This window comes from Drosophila arizonae, chromosome X (genome assembly GCF_054131065.1).
Source record: "Drosophila arizonae isolate 15081-1271.41 chromosome X, UAZ_ARI_1.0, whole genome shotgun sequence".
Classification (NCBI taxonomy): domain Eukaryota; kingdom Metazoa; phylum Arthropoda; class Insecta; order Diptera; family Drosophilidae; genus Drosophila; species Drosophila arizonae.
The window spans coordinates 20,624,514-20,643,739 of record NC_142927.1 but is presented as its reverse complement, the minus strand read 5'-3'; the positions used below and the strand labels follow the sequence as shown (position 1 = coordinate 20,643,739).

Here is a 19,226-nt window from a genome sequence, read left to right as displayed (position 1 = left end):
CGGCCGCCCCCCGAGCCATTGGCGCACTCAGCAAAGAGTGCGAGAGAGAGCCGCAAAGGCCGTGAAAGCAGCGCTGGGAGAGCGACAGACCGTCTGAGCGTGCTGGAAAGAGCGTAAAAATAAGTGCAAAGCTATTGCCGCATGCGTGCGAGAGAAAGAGGCGACGCGCTAAAGGAATTGGAAAATGGAATATAAGATTTGTTTTTTTTTTGTTGCTGTTGTATTCTGCTTCTTTTTTTTCGTCTTTTTTCGGTCAGGAAGCCATTTGCTGTTTGCTGGCTACCCGCTGAGTCACAACTGGTGGCAGGTTCAATCAACTGCAATTGAGCTGTGCGGCAATCAAATCGATACACGAATGGAAACAGGCAGCAAAATGCAAATTAATTAACCGCCGCAGTGTGCAGACAAAACGGGGAAAATGTAATAGCGCAATGAGAGCGAAATAGTTCCAGTTTCCAAGGCATGGTTTACCAATCGCTGACCACGCTATGCGCTATCCGTTGCCCGCTGCCCGCTGCTCGCTGCCCGCTGCCAATTGCTATCCATTCACACACATGTTGTTCAGCTTGGACCGGCTTGGCAGCGATTTTCTCAGTTTAGTTGCAGCGCTTTTCACCGGACAGGAGGCCGACGCGTCGGTCTGGTTTTTCCGCGACTGGCGTTGCCCTCCGCTATTACTGCAGCTCTGCATGCGGAAATGTGTGAAAGAGAAAGCGCATAATCCAATAACAGCCAACCAAACAACAACAACCTGTGCAGCAGGCGTAAAGGTTTTTTGCAATTGCTATTGTTGTTGTTGTTGCTAACAACAAGTGCAGCAGCCCTGAGGCAGCGGCAAGTGGTAAGGCGAAACCCGTTGCGGCCTCCACTAGGAAGCAAACACAGCAAGGCGACAGAAGACAACAAGAGCGAGAGAGTGTGTGTGTGTGTGTGAGAGAGAGAGAGAGAGACTGTGCAAGATAGAGAGAGGCGATAACGAGAGCGAAGCATTGATCAAATGCATTAACTGAGCTCTCAAGCGTAGCTGGCACTGGCCACTGCAACTAGATTCCAAATGCAAATACCCAATGCCAAGCGTAGAAGAACCAACATAATAACAATAATAATAATAAGGAGAAGTAAGGAGAAGTAAATAGCCAAAGGCCTCTCTAGCCAGTGATTTACTATATAAATTAGTTTTCATTTCATATTATCGCTAAGCTCTCGATAATGTTAAGAAGAAAAGCAAGAAAAACACGGTCGATTCTCGATAATTTGTACCTCCGAAAATCGCGATACCTTGAAAAACTTTTTATCCCTTTGAAAAATTTTCATTCTCGACAATTTAATTTGAATTTCAGTGTATATCGAAAAAACTGATCCTCGTGCCATTTTAAATTATTATAATTATATTGACTCTATAATCTAATTTCCCATTTTCAATGAGTTTAGGCTATAATAATGAAGTATAAACAGTTGTAGGTGTAAGAGTATTGACAATGTGTGGACAATTTTTTGAGAAAAATTTTTCTCCTTCAGTAAATTTCCATGTATGTGACAATTAGTATATGTATAGAGATGTATACCCATCTATATTGAAGTTTGATTTATATTAAATATTTTGTATATAACAATATAAGTTTTTCCCTTACTCGTTAATTTCAATAAATATATATACATTGAAATTAATAAATCTCTATATTTTATCTAAAAACGAAGCTCTTTATAAAATTTGTAAAATATTTAAGACAGCTTATTTGCAGCTTATTTGATTAAATTAATTTCCCAGCTAGGACTATAGAAGCTATTATAGATCTATAAAATTATTATTATGATTTATTATCATATTACATTCTGTTTATTAATCTAACAATTTTTTAAAATTTTTATTTTTCCAACTTACTTTATTCTTTAGTTCCAGACAGACTCTTTTTGGCATAGACATTTTTTCTATAGTTCAGCTCACATGGACTTGGAGTCAAATTATGAAATGATGACATTTTTAGCTTAGATTTTTAGCTCTTTTTTTTAGCTTGCGCAATCGTCACCAAAATGAATGCGAAAGTTGCAACAGCAACAACAATAACTCTCAAAATTAATATGTGCTTAGCGGAGGCAACTAGCCATAAAAGTGATAGACATATTAACCCAGTACTCCACATTTCTCTAGCTCGACGACGGCGACGCTGAACAAAGTAGCAATTTTCAGCTTTGTTGCGTGTGGGAGCCGCAGAGAGAGCGAGAGAGAGAGATAGAGGGGTAGACAGAGAGAGTAAGAGGAACGGTGGAGGGGTTCGAGTATTGGCATAAGTGAAGCATGCATGCCAGACACGCGAATGCGATAAAAACCGATGCCTGGCGCTGCCGACGTCGACGTCGACGTTAGCGTCCGCGTCGGCGGCAGTGTGGAAAATTTAGTGGCAACCATTGCATTCAACGAGCCAAAAAACAAAAAATAAAATAAAAGGAGCAAACACACACAAGTGGCTGCTCTTATCTCTAGCTGCTGCTGCTGCTTATTTACGACACGACTCGATTCCTCTGGCCCATGCCAAGCCCCACCCCGCCCACTCCGCCCACCTGCCCGCCAAGTTGCCAATACACTTTGCAAAAAGTAGCAAACCTTTTTCGTTTTTTCCTCTTATTATTCCTTTTTTTGCTGGCCGTTTCCATTACAAATTGAAAAACTGGTTTATGACTCGGCTAACTTTTGCTACGTGCACTGAAAAGCCAAGAGCCCAAAACAAAAACTGTTGCATGCTTTGCGGCCGGAAAATTATCTGCCTGCATAGCTTAGTGTGTATTCTCGGAGTGTTGCGGGTGGGTGCGGGGCAGTAGCTGCCATGGACTGGGGTTGAGGTGCGACGGTCACTGCGCCAACAGCTAATGGCAATGGCTGATCGACTAAGCGGCTTAGCAGCAGTGCGCTGGTGGGCTGGTGGGCTGATTAGGTGGTGGGTGGTGGGGTGTTGGGGTGGGTTAGTGGTGCGGCAACAGCAAAGCCTAAGCCTGCAAAATGCGTTGTCGTCTTGGCTTTACATTTGCCTTCACCTTCTGTTATTATTAGTGTATAATTAGGGTTGAAGAGCATGTGGACTATGCTGTTCGATTTGTGACACATGCGAAGAATGGGAATTTAAGGAAATAAATATATGGGGATACTTAAAAATAAAATAACTAATGTTGCTTAATTGTTCTATTGTATATATCTATAAAGTACTATAGATCGATTTTTTAATATTATTAATTAATTAATAATTATCGATTAATGTAAATCACATAATAATGTGAATATTTGAAGAAATGAATGTATAGATCGAAAAACTATGATAAACTCGTACTGCGAATGGTATACACGAGTATGCATGCAAATCTTCAGCTCTCTAGCTCTTACATCTTCTGAGATCGACTTGCTCATACGGACGGACGGATGGACGGACAAACGGACAGGGCTACATCGACTCGGTTTATGTAGTATATTGGTAGTATATTGATATATACCTGATCGGAAAGGTTATTGTTCCATTGACTATTTAACATTTACACTATATTAATTTTAATTAATATTATATGTTTTATAGGCGTTTGAAGTTGAAAAAAAAAACACGATTATTAATGTTACTCACTGTATATATGCAATTCAGTTCATAACAATTGTTGATGTATCTCTATATATTTGACAAATCATCTATTCTGATATCCTTCTAATTGCTAGATATGATATACTTTTTCAGAAAGTTCTAACTTGGCTTTTTTAACTACATTTTATAGTTAACTCAAGCTAAAACAGAAAATTGTCAATATTTTATTATAATACAAAATATATAAAAATTTGTATAGTTTTTTATATTTATAATTTATTTATATTTTTATTGTTTTCATGCTGCACTCACACACCGTCCACATTTTACCAATTTTCAGAGAGTTCTAACTTGGCTTTTTTAACTACACTTTATAGCGATTTTATAGCTAACTCAAGCTAGAACAGAAAATTGTCAATATTTTATTATAATACAAAATATATAAAAATTTGTATAGTTTTTATATTTATTATTTATTTATGTTTATATTGTTTTCACACACACCCTCCATATTGTACCTATCATTTCCACTCTTATAGTTAGGGTATTCACGCGTCGCTGCAACTTTGGATCTGAATAAATTTTCATCTCTCGCCAAGGATTACTCAGTTCAATGAAAATGCGTTGCGGCACGCGTGTCTGCTCGCTAAATTCCATACACTGCACCACCTGTCTAGGCATCAGTCTGTCTCTATATATGAGAGTGTGTGTGCGTGCGTGTGTGTGTGTGTGTGAGTGTACATGCGTGATAAATGGCTTTTATCTTTTTAAAGCACTTCAGTGCACGGCTTTGCTAACTTTTCGCTGTTGCGGCCTCATATATACAAATACATATACATATACATATATATGCTGAAAGTTGAAACGTGGAGAAAAAAAAAACAAGAGAAATCGTTGACGCGGCTGCTACCAATAACGAAAACCATAGTATTCCATGTAAGTGCCACGCCCACACCCGCATGGCATGCAGCATGCGGCGCACACAACTGCACAGCGCAGATCGTGTCCTTGTCCTTGTCGTCCTTTTCGTCCTTTGTTAGCTCCGCGTCATTTTGTGCGCGTTGTGAGCAAGTTAATTATGGAGTCTGATATTTTTCTTACACTTTTTCGCAATTTTTTCGGCTGCTGTGCGCTGCGTTAGACTCGATGGGGCATATCAGCTGTTCGGCTGTAGGGTATTTGAGCTCAAGTCAGCTTAAAGCTTTTTGGCATAAAGCTCTTTAATTTAAGAAAGCTCTTTAATTTAAGATTAAAGTTTGAAAGCTGCATTGAAGTATTTACAATATGAACTTAAGCTTAACGTTCAGCTTAAAGCTTTACAGCTTTCAGCTTTAGAGAAAATTGTATTCAAGTTGTAGAGTGTCTATATAAACTAGGAAATGTGTAAATGATCACTGAAAGCTCATTAGCATAAAACTTAAAGCTTTTGAAAGCTGTCTTAAATAATATTAATCATACTGATTGAAGCTTAGCGACATGACTTTTTTACTTCAATTCAGTTAAGCTTCAATTACACTGTTAGATACGGCTTCAAGTTTAATCTGCTATGAAAGCTCATTAATTACAGATATACATTGATTTGCTTTATTAGGTACAGCTTAAAGCTCGACTTACTGTAATATAAGTTCATTAATTATATAAAAATTTTAACAAACTTCTTGAAGCATAAACTTTATAAAGCTTTTCTTGAGAATTGGCTAATTTTTTACATCACGTCAATGGAGTTTCCACCACAGTGATACAACCTTAAGCTTTGCCTTATGTGTAGCAAATGCTTCTTAGCTTGATCATAGTAAGCGTTCTAAAAGCTACAATTTGAGCCCAATTTATGTAGTACTTTAATTCAAGTCTTAATCTTTATTAGTTTTGTTTAGTTAGGGGTTTTTTATCAAGTTCAACACCTATATTCCGTATGAATGTATATTGATAGAAAACAAACTTATTCAAGTGTGATTCACGAGCTTTTTCTATAAATACATTATAATGCTCTTTTTAAGTCTTCACAAATTGGCTTCAGCTTGCAAGTAAAGCTGTTGCTCCTATAGCTCCCATAGCTCTATTGGAATTATTCTTACTCTTGCAGATTTCCTTCAGTCTGTATCGAATTCTAAGAGCATTCGCTGGTGCTTAAGGCCGACCCTCATGATTCGCATGAGTCATTCGGAAAACTGCGCAAAACTTTTGATGCTGCTTATGAAATGCGTTGCAGGCTCCACTACTTAAACTGTAGCCGAATGGGTAGCAGGCAGGAGGGCAGGAGGGCAGGCGGGGTGGGTTGGCGACATTGGGGGCTCTAGCATGGGGAGTTTGCCACCGTTAGCTTCATGTTATCATTAATATTTAAGCGTCGTCGATTCAATCGATTGATGTCGTAGACGAGAGCGAGAAACGAAGAAGTTGAAGAAGAAGAAGAAGACGAGACGGCGGCCAAAGGAGCCAAAGCAGCATAAAATGCGCAAAAACTTGCCAACTCTGCTGGCATATGTGAGCGAGTGTGTGTGTGTGTGTGTGTGTGCGTGTCAGTTGTATCTGCTAAGTGCGCACTTGATGGACAAGACGACAGGGCGTTTGGGGAGCATCAGCATCAGCATCAAGTCAAATTGAAGTTGAATTCCTTGCGTCGCGCTTAATGAGCGAAAAGTAATTACTTAATTAGTGACTCTCTTTCTCTCTCTCTCTTTTTCTGTGTGTGTGTGTGTGTGGGTGAGCCATTAAAGCAGCTTAACATTGATGCTCAACTCGCATTTAAACTTGATTAGTTTTATGACTCCTCCTCCAGCCTTTACGCCGGGCTTACCAATCGCAATTCCTAATCACTGGCTCGCCGCGTGCAACGCCTGCCAAAGCAAATCAAAATCCAATCAATAGACAGTTGGCATATTGATTACCACCCTACGTGCTAGCCCCCACCCAATAGCTGTTTAAATGGCCAAGCCAGCCCGGCGCGACATAAAACCAAAGAAGAGAACAAAAATCTTTATGTTTGTCAGATAAAAAAAAACAACAAAAACAAAACGCAAGTTGCCTACTTTTGAGTGGGCGCCTGTTTTATGGCCCAGCCGAGACAGGCAGCCCCCGCTGACACTACCACCCCCCCACCCATTCCACAATCTACCAGATGACAAAAACATTTTGCATACTTTTAAGCGCGCACATAAAATTCCACTTTTTGACATAAACACCACAAAATGGAGCGCCGCAACACCTGCGACGCAACGCCGACGGCGACGCCTGCAACGGCAACAACAACAAATCAAAAGCGCGACTATAACGGCACAAGAAACGGGCGCTTAGAGGGCTGAGGGCGGATGGCTTAGGTGCTGGCAGTAAATAAATAAAAGCAATAAACAGACGACAGACGACAGCAGGCGACTTAAGTAGGCGAAACACAGACACACACACAGACACACAGACCTATACTTATATGTATATATAGATCAATCTACATATACATATGCATATGTGTGTACATGTGCCATACTTTCATTTCTATAATTTGTGCAAAAAAATAAAAATAAAACCGGCGAAAATTTATTTTTTTCTTGGCAATTTTTTGCAGCCTTGAAACTTTGTCAAGTCAATTTTTTGTAATGATATAATGCCTGTCATGCGATATATATAAGCAAGCATATATAGACATACATATATATATATGCATCGATATAAGTATATATGCATGAATGTGCATATACAGTTAAACATTAGACTCGTCTAGGATTTCGAATGAATGAATGCGTTTAGTGCTTGACTGAGCACAAGTGGAATAAATACATACATACAAATATATTCTATAGAAATATATATAGATATGTATGTAGGTACATATGTATATACATATAATGTGATTCAATTGCTGCATAAAGCTAAGATCAGTTTACCAAGCATTTAATTATAATATATTATAGAGCATATATACCACATGGACTCCATATTTATGAAACTGCATGATGAGCTTTATCAAGCGATATGGCATCCTGGTTACACACACAGGATGGCAGCACTAATACAAGTAGAAGAATTTGAGAGTAGTATTGATAGAGGCTGGTTTGATTAAAAGAACTTTAAGTTCTCACAGTTATTTCAAGCTCTCTTAAGTTGTTCAAGTCGACTTCAATTTTTTACCTATTCTCAATATTCTGTTAAATTTCGTTAATTATTATTCCATAAATTATATTTAAAATTAAATTATATACTCAATAATTGATATATAATATTGGTCAACTGTAGATTTAGTTCACTGACGCAAGATAAAGACTTGGTATGGGCTTGAACTTGATGGACTTGGTGCGTAGGGTTGCCAGATGGATCCGTCGAATGTGGACAACCCTGTGGGTGCATAAAACTAAATACTCGCTATGGACGAGGTTATCTGAGTGCATTATCAATAAGATCAATGAGAGCATCGATTATATTTGGGTTCATTTCGAAGAGTGGGCATATTAGTGTACTCTCCACTTCACTATGCTCACACTCTATATAAGAACAGTTTGAAATTGAAACCTGAGGCGATCGGTCGAGCATTACTAATGCAGAAGCAATAGCTTTGCTCGCTCAGTCTCTAGGGGACATACTATATTGACTCAAGCCCTCGTCCTGATCGAGAATTTATATACTTTATGTGGTCTGCCTCGCTTCTTCACATACATTTTCACAAAACCATTATACCCTCACTGCTCATTTTTAATGGGTGTATTTAGATTATTTATATTAAAAATATGTATATGTCAGCCATACCTAACACTCAGTAAATAATATTTGTAATACATATATGGTTATCATGGTATATAAATGGGATATCAGACTGCATATATTCATGGATCCTATTTAAATATATAAATATAAAATAGATTTGAATTTCATACTCTTAACTTTATAAATATGGAATAAGCAGATATATTAATAAAATATTCATTGGAATAAGTTGATATATTTAAAAAATAATTTTAGCAATTTTAAAGCTAAAGAATTTCGATCTCCTGCAGACCCCACAAACCCCTTACAAATGTATATACACATACATATGGGATATCAGGTATACATTATATATTAAATATTATATACATTTTATATTAATTCCACAATTTCCATTCCCTTATATATTTGTCTAAGTCGTATAACAGAACTCCAACTGATATTGTTATCAAGGAACTTTTCAGAGTATATTAAAGCGGGATATACAAAATGTATTGTATAGCTAGTACTAGTACATATATCTTAATGATATATAGTATTCGCAGCGGAATGTGTAACATTTATATATAACTGTTCATATTGTTCACACAGCGCTTTCAACTGAAGGCAATAAACATCGTCTGCTTCTTCTTTATTTTTGAGCCAACTTGGGATTACGAATTCAGGCAAAATGGCGGCTCAGCCAACTGTCATATGTACGTACAACTGTAGAAGGTATAGGGGAGTTCGGTTTGGGGCTCTGTCTGGGGTTGGGCCTGAGTGGATTACACGCACAGAACAAGCTAAAGACGTCGCGAATGAGATCTATGTTGCTTTTTATGCTCTTGTCCTTGGGAACCTGGGCACGAGGCATGCGAACGATGTGGACCCTGTGTGTGTGTGTGGGGCAGTGGGGGGAGGCAGGTGGTTGAAAAACAACAGTTGGAATTCCCATGGTGGCAAACTTTATTCTATTACGACTTGCGAACACACAACAAACAGCGAACAATTGAAAGTTGCGCCGTCTTTTGGCCATGTTCGAAAGCTTCGGCTGCTTCAACTGCGGTTGCCACTGTCTGCCTCTGAGCCAAGTTGATGCCAAGCATCTCGGTGGTTCCGTGACGCCACATTTATGCCATTTGGGATTTGCATGCAGCTTAAGAGTTGCGCGAGAATTAGTTGAGTTCGAATACATCGCTTGGGCGCGACTGAGCCATTAAAATGATTTAAATTAGTTAAGCGCACGCAGACAAACAGTGCAACATGGGGCATTAGCTCTCTGCTGGCAGCTGCAGCATTTCCTAAGCCAATTAACTAGCCAAGCAGCTTAGCTGAATGCCTAAACGGGACAGCGGGTGGACAACTAATAAAGCAGTCATGCTTAATCCCATTTTAAAGTATGTGACAATATTCACCTGCTAGATACCCTAGACTCAGGCAGATTAAATATAATATAGATTTCTCAAAGCAAATAGTTTAGGGATAGAATTGTCTTTACTACTTTGTCTTTAGGAGTACCCTTTGTGATTGATTTTACTATGCATTGATTTGAAAGTAATAAATATAGAATTAATAGATATATTCAAGAAATTTACGAAATATGCTAAATATTCCTTAGCTTCAGATGGTTAAAGAGTTTTTCAGCTTTTCATGTGCATCAACACTTTACTAACTTGAGTAGACTCGATTCTCCGTAATATTCTTAAATATCTTGCGCTTAAAAAGTATTCTGAAATAGTATTTCTTTTTCCTATTCCTAATATTACGAATTTTCTATGCTTATAGAGTATTCCTTCTGCCTCTACCAGCTTTGAAAAGATTTCCTACATTTTTTTATGATAAAAGAAGAAAAAGTTTTTCTATTGTACTCCCAGATATTCGTATATGTCAATATAAGAAAACCACATAGGTTCATTCTATATAGACACATACATAGATCTCTTAAAAAATCTTAAGCTTTCTATGACTAAAATTCCTTTTCTTATTTTTGAAACTGAATAAACAACTTTTTAGAATAGAAAAGCTTTCCATCTGTCCATATAAGTTTTTAAATATTAAAAAAGTTTTAAGTTAAAACTCCTTTACTATGGTTATAAACTCGAAAGACAAAGAATAAAAGAGAACTCCTTCTGCCTATGTAAAACTCAAAATTGCCTTAAGTCTTGCGTAGTCAAACATTTCTCGTATAGTTAGTCTTTGCTCTTAGCTCAAACATATCTCTCATCCTAAGCAAACTCAACTATAAATGTCTATGCACAAGGTGTAATCCTTTTGGCTACAGAAGCTCTTGGCTTACCTTTTGCATGACAAGCCCCACTTAACACTAGCTGACAGATCGCCAAGTATATATGGAAGCTCATTCAGTTGGACCTAAATAGCTGCTTGACCACTTCAGCGGGTAAGTTCTAAACGAGTTGTTCGTTCACCTGTCCGACTGTTTTACGGCTAATTTCAGCTGCTTTGCGGCAGTGGCTCACCCTTGAGCGCTCGACAAACAGTATTCAAGAATACTTGGATAGAGACGGAAAGAGAGAGAGAGAGAGAGAGAGACGACCTCAACCCTTGAAATGTATAAGCTGACAGGCACTTGAGTAACACTTCATGCAATTAGCAGAGGGAACAGCCGCAGCCGCAGCAGCAGCAGCAGCAGGCGGAGAGTACGGCGGATGAAGCTATAATTGTTGAAACAATGCGCAGCGGATGGTTGCTAATAGAAAATGCAAACAACATATTAAACAATTAAACGGAAATTAACACAAAATATGTATATTAACACATACATTTTGCTAATTGGCTTCGTGAAGGAGATAGCAATAGTGACAGGGGCTCGCTCGAGCCACTTCATTAATAAAGGAGTCGAGTGGAATCGAGTCGAGTGGAGTTCATAAAACAGGAAGACCATTGAGTGGCTAACGGAAATGAGTGCAGCGTCCAAATGAATGTATGAAAATATGGCGTAGATAGTGCCAAGGAGCCAAGGACCCGAGGAGCTGAGCATCTAATGAAGCACCAGCCAGCCACCAGGTATGGCTAACGGAAATGTGCAGCCCCAAAGCCGGACGTGCCAAAAAGAGGGAGGGAGAGGGGTGGGAGGGGGGTGCTGGCAGCAACAGCAACAGCAAAAAGCGACAGCATCAGCGGGCAACTTAAATATGCAAGACAGCGCTCGGCTGGGCGCCAAATGTGCCAGGGCTGGCCCCAGCCCCCCAACAGCTACCCTCTGTGGCAGCTGCGTGTTGTCTCGAGCTTTGGCAAAAACAAAAAAAAAAAAAAGTAAAATAAAATAAAGGGAAAAAGCAAAAAACAAGAATAAGGAACATAAACTTGCAACACTTTTACCTCATCATCGTGCGGAACGAGCGCCGAAACGAGCGAAAACAAAAGGCAAGGAAATTGATTTTAGGCAACGGGTGGAAGAAGTCCACGTTAGGATCAAGAACACACAGGCCGGACGACAGACAGATGGACGAACGGACGGACGGACGGACGGACAGGCAGCCAGACAGTATGCTAAAGCCGCAAGAAAAATGGTTCGCCCGTAAAGAAGAACGGCAAAAGTGACATAAATAAAAGCCGTGACTATAAATCTAACCCATAAGCAGTTAAAGAGTCAGCCAAAAGATGCGGCACGTAGGCATGCTACGGCCCCCATTCTGGAAAAGACGGCGGTGCTACCCCTCGCTCGACCGCAAAATGCAGATAAATATGTAAATAGATACAACTTGGATTACGTTTCGACAACAAAAGTGAAAAGTATTTTACACTTGGAGCCCCAAGAAATGCGAATAAATAAAGAAAAAAGCAGCAGCAGGAGCAGCAGCAGCAGGAGGAGGAGGCGGAATCAGCAGTCAGAGTTGGCTTCGGATTGGTCTTATGACGGTGGCAATGATATGTCTAAGTATTCATATCAAGTGTGAATTGCCAGCGAAATATTTAAAGCTCTGCCAGATGTTGACTAGCTAGGCTGGCTCGTGGCATATGGGTAAACCGTAAAGGGGGGGCGGGAATAACGCAAAGTCGAGCTAGATAAAAGGTCAAACGGATTTACTCACAATGGTTCGACTCGATTCATGAAATTGCTTTTCCATATTTCTTTGAACACAACAAATTCAATTGTTGTCTGTGAGGAAAAACTTGGTTTTTCCTTTGTGCACGTTTAATTATTCTGCTTGTCCTGCTGAGACTTGATTTGCCTGACACTATCGCAGCAGGCGGCCGGGACAGTGTTTAAAGGAGCTCCCTAGCCCGTTCCCTGGCCAGCTTAAAGCTGATTTCGACTTGAGCTAACTTGACTCTGTCAGGCTGCTGTTTAACCCGAGCAAATCAAATAGACCAAATGCCCGCCTCCCCTCTCTTGATCTCTCTCCCTGTCCTTCTCTCAGCTACGTGGTCGCACTCTTTGTCACGCTCTACTTGGCCACGCTCTGGAGCAGACTCATTGTCGGCAGCCGGGTGGCAGCAGATGAACCACAACCTGCACCCAGACACATTGTAAACACTGTCACCGTCAACCGTCAGCCAGTCTATTAAAATGCCAGTCGAGGCATTGCGTACCAAGCCGTGCGACCTTATCAGTTCCATGTTCACAGGACAAAAAAACCCTTCCACCATACCACAAAACAAGAAAAAAAAAACCTAGCCAAACGATTGATCCAATGTTTTTTCTACTTTCTCTTCAGTCGATGTTTGCCGTGTTTGTTGTGTTTCTCTCGATGTTTCAGTTGTTGCCTTAACATGCGTTTTAATGTGACCCTTGCGGGCTCATAAAATTTCAACGTTTCTTTGATGGTTTTTGGGGTTTCTCACCCACTCGCACTCGCAGCAGGTTTGCCACATAGCCTACCTTTTACCACCCAGTCTCCCCACCCTCTTTATTTTCCACTTCTCCTTTTTTTGCTGTTGTTTTTCTGTGAGTTTCGATTGATTTTGATACGGCAAATGACAAACAGCATTGAGGGGGAGCTGATTGGGGGGGAGGGCACGTTCTGGTCGATAGATTTAGATGCCTTCTGGGGGAGGTTCATAAAATGAGGTCGGGCCACAGGTAGTTGCTGCCTGCTACCTGGAATGTATGCTACAGATAATGACTTGCAGCATTTTATTCTCGGCCCGAAATTGGTACTACAAAAAAAAAATACCTTTAGAATTAGCATTTAGCGCTGGGACCGAGAGATGGTTCTAGATGTAAAAAAAAAAAAAAACAAGGCAAAGATTTTTACGGAAACTTTTATAAATTATCAGAAAAAGCAGAAAATTCACTCGATATAAGTCAAATATGTATTGATTGTATTGGATTGATATCCGGTGAAATCTGTCTAGATTCTCACTATCTTTCATCTAACTATAGAAACATGCTCATATATACGCTAGCCTTGAAGGTAACTCCAATTGTAACTTTATCTTCCTGAGTCTGACCAACAAAAAGTTGTGAACACTTCACACATGAGCAGGCAGTGCGTAAAAATCTAAAGGAATGTGCTTTCATGTGGGAGCATTGTGGTCGAAAAGGGGTTACCAAATATCTCAGGGAAAAAAAGAAACCCTTAAACAATGCACTAACAGATAAAAGGAAGTTTTTACAACGAATGCTGAATGCACTTGGACGAAAAATATAAAGAGAAAACGAGAGAGAGAGAGAGAGAGAGAGAGAGAGAGAGAGAGAGAGAGAGAAGGAGAGAGAGAGGGAGAGAGAGAGAAGGAGAGAGAGAGAAAGAGAGAGAGTGTGTGTAAGAGGAATAGAAAATTGTTAAGGCAAAATACACGCATGCTAAGATATCTCTAATATTATCTAGATAGAGTTACAATATCGCATTATATGACACTGAAAGCAATGCATATCCAAGACAAAGATCAGATTGATATGGCATTTATTGTAGCTCTTATCAATCATCTAAGGAGCTCTTGCCAGCGAACTTCTAACGCACAACCATTGAGGCGGGAATCTTTAAAAGCCATTTCAAAGCTTTCAACTAAAATTTACATCTCAAATCTAAAGTGCGGAAATAAAATCTTGCCACTTTTTCCAGCTTCTTCGCCAACAAGTGCTATAACATTATGATAGTATACAGTCTATGGCAAGGGCATAAAAAAACACTATGAAAGGCGGGTGCGAAAATAAAGAAATGGCATGGCACGGCATGGAGGCAACGTGAACCGATGGAGCAGCCGGCGTATCCAACAAGTGAGTAAAAATCTAATCCATTACTCAAACCCGCAAAAGCAAAAGTAATGGACGGACCCAGGCAGCGAGGCAGGGCAGGAGGTTGGGTTGGGTCAGAGGGTGCTGCTTTATGGAAGCAAAGGGTAGAGGCTCGAAGGCGGTGTCGAAAAGCGGTGTAAATCTTTTGTAACGTTTTAGTTGCCCCCTTTGTTGTGGGCTGGTTAGTTGGTTGGCCGGAAGATGAGCTCCTAAAAAAAGAGAGAAACACGTGGGATGGCACTAAACGGCAGTGAACGACTCGAAGACACCCTGAAATATCAGACCTACGAAATTTCTAACAACATCGATATATTTGGTCATTAAGGCAAAACTTATCGATAATATTTATGGATTTCTCCTTCTTCTTTCGGTTGCCAACAACTTTGTTAAAAATATTATTTTGATATAACAAATCGATGTTGATTCATTTTGTGGAATAGAAAGACTTATCGATAAATAAAATAAGTTTGTAGATGCTTTGAATCGTTTGTCGGTTATCGATTTTGATTGTTCGATTTTTGTATCAATTTGAATAACAAAAGGAGAACCAATCTCTAGAAATTATCAATTTTTTAAGCAATTCAAGCTATCAATGATTGTGCCAGCCGATAGACTGATCAGAAATTTATAAACATTCGAGGGTAAACCAAATATTTCGCTTGACTCTACCATACAATGCCATAACCGAATTAAACATTGTTGCAATGAGTCCATTTTGAGAGGGTATTGAAGTCGAACGTTCAATTGAATGGCTGCGTACAGAGAGGCATGGCATCTACGTGCGGCATATGTGGCACGTCGATGCGGAAACGGAAATAAAATTGCAATTCGACAGACCAGTTGAATGTCATTTGAAGTCCGCAAAGCGTTGCGAATCGTCGGTCAGCCCTTTTGTCCCGTGACACCAACTTTGTCCAGTGGTCGAAAGCCGAGTTTGAGATAACTTTGCTGAGTCTGAGACGTGCGAACTGTTTGTGGCATCATCATCATCATCACACGTGTGAATGTGTGTGTGTGTGTGTGAGTGTGTGTAGAGTTCAAGTTCGAGTACGCTCTGGCGCCTTCGATTGAGTTGGGATCCTTTTTTGGTTTTTTAATTTTCACAACTTTTGACCCAAATTCATTTGTCACACACCAGCGAGGCGGCCAAGCGGCAGATCCCAATGTCACTTGGCCGGTGCAAAGTTTATATAAATAACTAATAGTGTGCCGGGCGCAAGGGTTATCTGCTCGATAGTTAGGGTCTAATACGCAGGTGGCTCATAAACTGACAGCCAGATGTGTCCCGAAGTGTGAAGTTTGGCAACAGTGTATGCATGGAGTGCTGTTGCTTTATTGCGTTACAAACGTCACTAAACTAAACACTGATAGCTACTAACTAACTAAGTAAGCTGTTGTAAAAGCGAGCACAAACTAAACTCAACTTTTCCAGGGTTGTCCAATGATGGCGAAAAGTTTGAAGTGAAGTTTGCCAACTGCGCAGCTATAAATTTCACGCAACTCTAAAAAACAGCAGCTGTGTGCAGCTGAAAATGAGCTCCTTAGATATAATGAATGAGCGTACAGTTTAGATCGTTCATACGGTAGGTAGAGTAAGCTGCTTTTTGGCAAACAATGTTAGAGCAAGGCGTTGAAAGCTTAACAGCTTGCGGTAAATTCATGCATTGCTATTCTGCATCAATGCTGAAAAGCTAAAGGAAACGTCGGCTGAAGACAAGCTATGATTATAAAATATAAAATAATAAAAATGTAGGGGATTATAATAAAAGTATATTAATGAAAATTATATACAGATATATTATATATAAATCATTAATTCCATAACAATGAAATGTTGCAACAGTGTACTTTAAAATAGAGCATGGACAACATGCATGCTTTACATAGCTCTATTATGACGTTTGACAACATTGGCTAATATAATGAAGCATGAATTGTTAGCGAATTATATAATTGAAAATTATAGCTCAAGCTAAACTTCATATTCAGTTAAGACTTATCGAATATGCAAGACAGTATATGCAAGGAGTACTATTAAGAAGTAAAAGGCCAACTCAAAGCTTTAAAATGAAATTTACCAATACTGACAAACGCCGTAAAGTTGACCAACACTAGTAAATACAGTGAAGTTGACCCTGGTTCTGGCAAACATAGTTAAGTTTACCAACACTGACAAACATACTCAAATGTACCAATACTGCCAAACATAATAAATTTTACCAACACTGGCAAACATAGTGAGATTTACCAGCACACAGTGAAATTAGCCAATACTGGTAAGCACAGTGCTGACCAACACTGCGAAACATAGTGAAATTTACCAACACTGCCAAATATAGCCGCATTTGCCAACAGAATCTAGTTTACCAACACTGGCAAAGACAGCTGAGTTTACTAACACTGGCAAACAGTGAAATTTACCAACACTAGTAAACATAGTCAAAGCTACCAATATTGTCGAACATAAGAAAGTTTACCAACACTGGTAAACATAATGAAATTCACCAACAATGGCAAATATAGCTGCAATTTATTAACTCTGGCAAACACGGCAGAGCTTACAACCACTGGCAAACAGTGAAATTGACCAACACTGGCAAGCATAGTAAAATTTACCAATACTGCCGAATATAAGAAAGTTTGCCAGCACTGGCAAGCATAGTGAAACTTACCCACACAACATAAATCACAAGCCCACATAATTCAAACGAAATTTAAGAAGAAAACTTACACTAACTGCTAATGAGCTTTAGGTCAAGCCATAGCTCAAACCGACAAGTTACATGCATGATTACCGACACTGTCACAGCCCTGGTGAAGTACGGCAACAGGGCAAAAGAATGTCTGGGCAAATTGCATAGTTTGTGAAACAATTTGGCCATTTGCTAATAACACCGAAGCAGCTGCCACAAAGTTTCCACATTCATGCGACTAATGAGCTTTAAGTCATGCTAAAGCACAAATCCTTTAGCTGCTCTGCATGAAAGCCGCAAATATTTTTGGCTGGCTGCCATTTAAGCTTAATAGTCGAAAATTAAATCAAGATTTGCGTGCTTCGGGCCAAAAAACAGGAGAGCGAAAAGAAAAGCGGAAACGGAAAAAGTGAAATGCAAAGCAAAAAAGGGAAATTGCAGTCGAGGTATTTGCATATTTGTCGCTACCATAAAACCAAAAAGCTAACTGTAACCAAAGCTGAATAAAAAAATAGCGACCCTACCCGGCTGACTGTCATTTTGACCATGAAAATGAAAATATGTTCGAGTTGTAGCTCATTCTACTTCAACGTGTTTTTTGCGGCCAGACTAAGAAAAATTTTACGCCTTTGTATGTGTGTGTGTGTGTGTGTGTGTGTTTGTGTTTGGATTTGTAAAAAGCGCAAGTGTAATTAGTGTGAGGCTTAACGGGGCTAAACAAACTGTCGGCGAGCGTGGGCTAAAACCCGAGACCCAGACACAGAGACAGAGACAGACCCAAGCCCAAGCCACAGTGAAACCCACAAAAGCTCCAAAAACTCAGAAACTCGCAAAAAAAACACAGAAAATAGTAAAAGAAACCTCAGAGTGAGACCAGTTTCATGTGGGTTCTGCTTGGATTTGGATTCGGCTTTGGTGTTTTTTTTTTTTTTAGCCATCGCTGACAGCAGATTGTAAAACTATTGCCAAATTGCCATTTGAAAAGTCGCGGGCGCGTTGAGAGCTAAGCACTGAGGGTCGAGGGTCGAGGGTGGCTGCTGCAACGCGCAACTGCAACTGCAACTGCAACTGGCAAATGCAACTGTCTCGCTGATAAATCGCTTGTGCATTATTTACGAGCATTTTTTTCTTTTTTGTTCACTCGCTCTTCCTCTTCGCTTCTTTGACGTGTGTATTTTATGCATGGTTACTTTTTATAGCCGGCACCCATGACGTATGCGTGATATGGCGCTCCCAGCCTCTGTCTGCCGCTTGGACATTTGCCTGTCGGCAGAGCCCGACAACAATTGTGCAACGGCCTTGGCAACAGCTACAGAAATACAAACAACATAAAAACCATAGCAAAAAAAAACAAAAAGAAAACTAAACAAAACAAAACAAAAACACAAATTATTGTCATAAATAATGAATGCATTTAAATTTCTAGTTTATGAGTGCAACAAAAAGGGCGAACGGAAAGGAAAATTCCAGCATGAAATAGCTGGAAAAATATTTAGCTTCATGAGAAAGTTGAGTTTTGCTAAACTTAAAGCTTGCCTTTTTTTGTGAACTCTAGTAAAAGTACAGTTTCTCATTTGCAGTCAGAGAAAACTGTAAAATATTGAAACTGTTAAAGAGCGAGAGGGAAAACGTCTTAAATATAACTTTCTGCTATCTCTATCTATGTATATTTTATTGTTACAGATTCTGGAAAAAATTGGACTGGATATTACTTTGAGCAGAACTTATTGAAAATGGAAATCCGATGCATAAAAGTTGGTTTTAATGTATTTAACAGGCAATATCGCATCTTGAGTCAATCTGGTTGTATGATCAAGAAAATCATACAATCGTTAAATCTTTAAGTATTGATAAACATACATAAATGGCCTGAGTTTTTGTTATAATATATCAAGTAATATATGTTATATATATATGTTGTTGTTATAATATCTGTCAAATAATATACATATGTCAAACATTTGTTTATCAAAATCTAAGCTCTTTTCTTCATCAATAATAATCGATGATTTAACGAACGAATTCTATAATCTCTTCATAATATTTGATAAGTTCTTGAAAAAAATTCCATAATTCGTCGATAATATTCACTCATTAACTAAT

General features: G+C 39.3%; 1 protein-coding gene and 1 long non-coding RNA gene across 7 annotated transcripts in view; one reads left to right on the top strand and one right to left on the bottom strand.

Annotated features, from left to right (window-relative positions):
* Positions 1–19,226, bottom strand: part of spri (Src homology 2 domain-containing protein sprint) — a 143,734-nt gene that overhangs the window by 90,901 nt on the left and 33,607 nt on the right. The window lies entirely within an intron of this gene.
* Positions 601–19,184, top strand: LOC149268003 (uncharacterized). Its single transcript, XR_016271213.1, has 3 exons — positions 601–841; positions 14,258–14,412; positions 18,807–19,184. It is a non-coding gene; the product is annotated as an uncharacterized LOC149268003 (long non-coding RNA).